This window comes from Triticum urartu, chromosome 2 (assembly GCF_003073215.2).
Source record: "Triticum urartu cultivar G1812 chromosome 2, Tu2.1, whole genome shotgun sequence".
Taxonomy (NCBI): Eukaryota; Viridiplantae; Streptophyta; class Magnoliopsida; order Poales; family Poaceae; genus Triticum; species Triticum urartu.
This window is the reverse complement of record NC_053023.1, coordinates 463851301-463857000: the sequence shown is the minus strand read 5'-3', so window position 1 is coordinate 463857000 and position 5700 is coordinate 463851301. Positions and strand designations below refer to the sequence as shown.

The 5700-nt window shown below is 40.4% G+C and overlaps 1 long non-coding RNA gene across 3 annotated transcripts; it reads right to left on the bottom strand.

Moving 5' to 3' along the window:
- Positions 1-228: 228 nt before the first annotated feature.
- LOC125537911 lies at positions 229-4328 on the bottom strand. 3 transcript variants are annotated; one of them, XR_007296140.1, is made up of 5 exons: positions 3855-4322; positions 2385-2486; positions 1885-2030; positions 1409-1501; positions 229-545 (listed from the first exon to the last, which is right to left on the bottom strand). It is a non-coding gene; the product is annotated as an uncharacterized LOC125537911 (long non-coding RNA). The 3 variants fall into 3 exon arrangements; XR_007296138.1 differs by having other exon boundaries at positions 1885-1967; positions 3855-4315; XR_007296139.1 differs by having other exon boundaries at positions 2385-4328.
- Positions 4329-5700: the final 1372 nt, after the last annotated feature.

The window sequence follows — 5700 nt, the reverse complement described above, 5'->3', positions numbered from 1 at the left end:
ACACTTTCTCTGCATGGCTAGAGGTGTACCTTTGTCGACAGTTTCTCTGTTGGAATGTTTTCCCGACAGATAAATTGTTGATAAGATGTTGTACAGCCAAAATAACAATTGGATACTACTCTGGCTTAAATATTATGCAATGCTCAAATGTTATACACAAACGGGATCAAGATGAACACATATTGCACAAGCATTGATAATATGTTCACAAACATACATATATATATATTGATCAGAAGTTCAAAAACAAGACAGTCCTTACATAGCAAAGTTTGGCCATTTTGACCACCATCGAGAAAACACAAGCCACATAAAGGGACCACTATTTGCTGTTCTAAAAGAGTTCTAACATTAAATGAACCAAAACACTTATATCACACCCATGAGCACAAGATATATACTCCAAAACACTTGAAGCACCAAATGGTCCAAAACAGACATAAGATTCATGACCACAAGTTGGCTGGTCCAAAATACTGCAAACAGCCAAATGCTGCAGAACACTCTGAAGTCATCACATCCATGTGTAGTAGGTGGCTGAGTACCTGAAAATATTCGACACGATCTTGATGATAAGAGACCAATTAAAATATACTCAGTTATATCTAACATAAGTGCAAATTTTTGTATTGACACCTAATTAAGACATCCATGTATCAAATGTTTTATTCCAAAGTGGATTCATAAAAGTTATTAATAATATGGAGGAAATTGTCATAGGTATCCTGAGGCTTTGGGCCAAATTCTCATATGTTTAAACTGAATGGTACTGGGTGAAAATAAATGGTCAAATTCTCATATGTTCACCCCAACGTTTTTGTGCACTTCAAAGTTCGAGAATAAATGTCAAAAACAATTGTGGTTGTATGTTATCTGATGAACTAGAATTAAAATGTACAGCTTCAGACCCAAAAAACTGCAGTATGTGAAGTTCTGTATATGCCATGTGATCTTTAGATTGTGACCATCAAAGTGTTAACACCAAACTGATATATTTATGCTAACTACTAACCAATGTATATGAGCATCAGATTACATCATGTGATTTCATATTTTTAATTTTAAAACTGCAGTATGTGGAGTTCAATTTTATATACAAGACATGAAAAGTTATATAGTGATGCTATAATTTCACAAAGAGGTTCTACAATTTCAGATACACTGAAGTGTTACGTGTGACACATTTTCCTCGCTTGCCATTTGGTTTACTCTAACGTGTGATCGCTAGTCCATGTACTGGCGCTCTTAGTTCAATATCATCTGATCAATACACTAGCTAAATGACAGAAAAATCAGTCTTGGGGCATTTTTATTTTCATCAAAAATGAACAGGGTTCCACAAGAGAACTATGGAAAAAGCTTCATCGGTTGTACATATTATGTGTAAATCAAATGATAACATACTCACATCGCCTATTTCTTATGCAAACTATTTCAGTTCATAGGCTGCTTCTTCCACTGCATGTTGCTCTGAAAAATGTGAAGACATGTATCAACCACCCTGTGAAAACGAAAACTACATTTAATAATATAGATAACTTGGCTGACCATAAATTAGATTAGAAAGTAGGACAAGGGACTGGAAGTTATGTCCTTGGTAAGTATAATGGATGAACTTTTTCAAATGCACAAATGATGTTCAGGTAATATTAGGCCATCACCAGAATAAACACGAACATATCATAAAAGCACCATGTATGGACGCTATTAAGATTTAAGTACTGCCTTACTCTTGAACTAGATCATTATTATCATGATTGAAGTTCTTATCTTCCAATTGCTTACAGTCAGAATGGGGTTGACAGGCTACAATTAGTTATAAATCTGCTCACACCGCAAACTAGCTATATTTTCCATTTTAAACAGACATGTCAGCATTAATACCTTGGCCTACTAGTGATCGATGCTACATCATCCCCCCCCTCCAATAAGCAGGACATCAGGAAAGAACCTTGTTGTTTTGGTACCTGCCACCACCACCACCAGCATACCCAATAGGTCCATAGTTCACAAACATTATTATATGGCACCTGTGGAATCATAGACCCAACAGAAGCAGCAAGAGGGTAACTAAGGAAACTAAGGCCTGGATATTTTGAAGTGAATGAAATGAGTAAGAGAAAATAATGCTGCCATATCTGAAGGGTGAATCCATCTATAAATATCATGAATGCCAAGGGAATGTCTAGCTGCACATGTCAATATATCCCAACATTCTCAGTTGTCGCATTCTAAATGGTGTTGTGACTTGTTTTTAGAAAAGCATGCTAAATGATATATTCTTCAAAGCAAGAAAGGTATTATGAGAAGGCACCCAATTTAAGCAAGCATCAAGCAGAGTGGTAAAATTAGAACTAAAAAGTGATGAAAATTCTAGGATTTACCTGCATAAGGAAACGGGGAGCTCAAATTAGGTGGGTATTGAACATCCACAGACAACTTGCTTAATATCAAATATATGGCTCGCATCGGACTGTTTAATGGTCCTATGATGGGAACAAAAATGGAGATTCTACTTAACACCAATATTTATTACCACGAATAGTCAGACAGTAGTATCTGACACATAAATATATCTATCTCCTATCTCATCTGGAGATACGTGCATTACATACTACTTTTCTGTCCCAAGAAAAAATGAAAAACATGAACGAAGACATGCATCTGAACACATTTTATATGTTTGGAAAGAAGCATCTGAACACATATATGAATATATGAATGAATGATTCATCACATTATCTTACTGCACAAATTGAAGGAATAGGCCATGCAGCAGGTGCATTTTTGACCTAAATGTTTGACCACGGGTGCAAGCTAGTGTAAATTTTCTCCATAAACACAAGTGCTTGAACCAAACTGTACAAGAGAAGATCAACAATTTTATCCATAATTACTCAGCGAATGGCGGGTTTAAATGACAGGGAGGGAACACAGCAAACAAACTTGTATCAATGAATGACTTTCGTCTTCCAGATTTTGAGGCGACGTATTAAAATGTATTACCATCTCAAGGAAAAAAATAACGGAAAAGAACATGTTATTTGCCTAGACAATGTTGACATTATAGGCAGCCGTTAAAAATTTATCCCCTACTGCATACTTGATAATCCAACAATATTTATAAAACGTTGATTCTGCAGTGTTAAGCTTACAATTATCTCATTCTGCATTTGCAATTTGGTAACAGTTGCAAATTTCTCCAATGAGAATATTTCACTTCAGTCATTTGACTGTGCAACTGACTTTTTTATAGTGACTTGTATATCTACCAAACCTCCTACAAACTAGGTTGGAATCTAATTTTGTCCGGAAAAAATTGAAACCGACCTGACCATCTATAGCATCAACGAGAGCTTATAGCCTACATGCTAGCTACAAAAAGAAGTGGTACTCCAGAATTACTATTTATTATAGAAATATCATCAGTATAGCTGGTTACACATATATCTGATTAACATATGATGCTGATGCAGACCTAGAATTCAGACACTTGCAAGCCTAGAATTCAAGAACTAAAGTACCATGTCCCGCTAGCCGTCGATCGGGCAAAACAATTAGAAAATAAAACAAGGTATGATTGCTTTGCTTCTCAGTGGTATACAGATCGAAGTAGTAACCTTTGTAATACTACACGCTCTTCTTAAACAAAAAGGGGCTGATTAAGTGAGAAGGGATCAGGTTATGCTTCAGATCAACAACATGTCCAAACTACTCCACAGCAACTACCAACAATACAACTCCAAAGTTGCAGCAAACTTGTAGTTCGATCTACTAGAGACACAGGGTGCTAGTCACGGTTGGAAGAACAAGAACAAAGAAAACAAATTGGGGATCCCACCATCGGTGCTTACCTAGCAACGCCCACTCCCACCAGCCCGAGGTGATTCGGTAGTTATGGCGATGCTGGCGCTTGCGGATGGCAGTCTCCGATGGTGGTTGGCGGTGGCGCTAGAATCCCTAAGCGGCATTCACTTCATCTTGGGGGTGGGGGAGGGGGCTGGTCGGTGAACGCGGCAGCGGACGGAGCTCTCGGCGGCTGTGACTGCAAGGAAGGAAGGAGGGGATGGGGTCGAGGGCTCGGGGACGTGGAATGGGGTTGGGGACGGTGGACGGACGGATCTCGGGGTCGGTCTATCGGCGGCTGCGACCCCGGCGATGGTAGGGAACATGTGTCGGTGGGGTGGGGGAAGCGTGAGGACGAGGGCAGCGAGGACGAGGGTGACGCTGGAGCACGAGGGCAGCGATGGCACGGCGGCGGGGGCATAGGTGGTGGAGCGACAGCAGGGAGGTGGGGATGGACGGCGGCGGCAGGGGAGTGGGGATGGAACGGGGATGTATTTGGGTTGGGTACTTGATTTCTAGGGTTGACTCAAATTGGGCCGCCGCGCAGCCCAATAATTTGCCCGACCGCGCGCCAAGTCCTGTTTTCAGAACACTCGCGCGCCTAAGTCAGCCTCAATTGTTCCGTGGCTTCACTGCTTGACAGGTGTACACATACGCCCACACTTAATATGAGAACATACACCCTATCTACGCCGACACTTAATTTGTGTCCATACGCCTACCTATGCTGACTGCAAATCTGCTAGGCCTAGACATCTGCTGACACATGATAAGTCGCTATGTGGTTACCGACAGATACGTGGTCGCTAAGTCATTGCTGACACATAATTGGTCAACCAATGTGCACACTTGCCGACACATGATTTGAGGGCCAAGCTTCGGAGCTATGCCGACTGATCTCTTGCAGAGATTAGTGGGCCTTTCCCCACAGAAGTGTGTCACTTAAACCCTACTGTGGTGTAGTGTTCCGTGATCCCATCTGGATGCCTTTTCCGGTACTCTGCCGGAGGGGGAATCAATCACGGAGGGCTTCTACATCATCCTTGCCGCCTTCCAATGAAGCGTGAGTAGTTCACCACAGACCTACGGGTCCATAGCTAGTAGTTAGATGGCTTCTTCTCTCTCTTTGATCTTCAATACAGTGTTCTCCTCGATGTTCACAAAGTTCTATCCCATGTAATCTTCTTTTGCGGTGTGTTTGTTGGGATCCAATGAATTGTGGGTTTATGATCTAAATATTTATGATAAGTAATGGAGTCTTTTCTGAACTTTATTATGCATGATTTTATAGTTTTGTATTTCGCTCCAATCTATCCATTTGGTTTGGCCAACTAGATTGATTTATCTTCAGTGGGAGAGGTGTTTTGTAATGGGTTCAATCTTGCGGTGCTCTATATCCCAGTGACATAAGGGGACAAGACACATATTTGTATTGTTGCCTTTAAGGATAAAATGACGGGGTTTATTCATATTGATTAGGTTTACTTCGTCTACATCATGTCATTGTGCTTAAGGTGTTACTCTATTTTTCATGAACTTAATACCATAGATGCATGCTGGATAGTGGTCGATTGATGGACCAATAGTAGTAGATGCATGCAGGAGTCGGTCTACTTGTGATGGACGTGATGCCTATATACATGATCATTACCTTGAATATCATCATAACTATGTGCTTTTGTAGAAATTTCCCAACCGTAATTTGTTCGCCCACCACATGCTATGTGCTCGAAAGAGAAACCTCTAGTGAAACTATGCCCCCCCCCGGGGTCTACTTTTATCATATATAAAATCCAAAATACCTTGCTGCAATTTTATTTACTTTTATTTTGTTTTGCAATTTACTTTTTTATC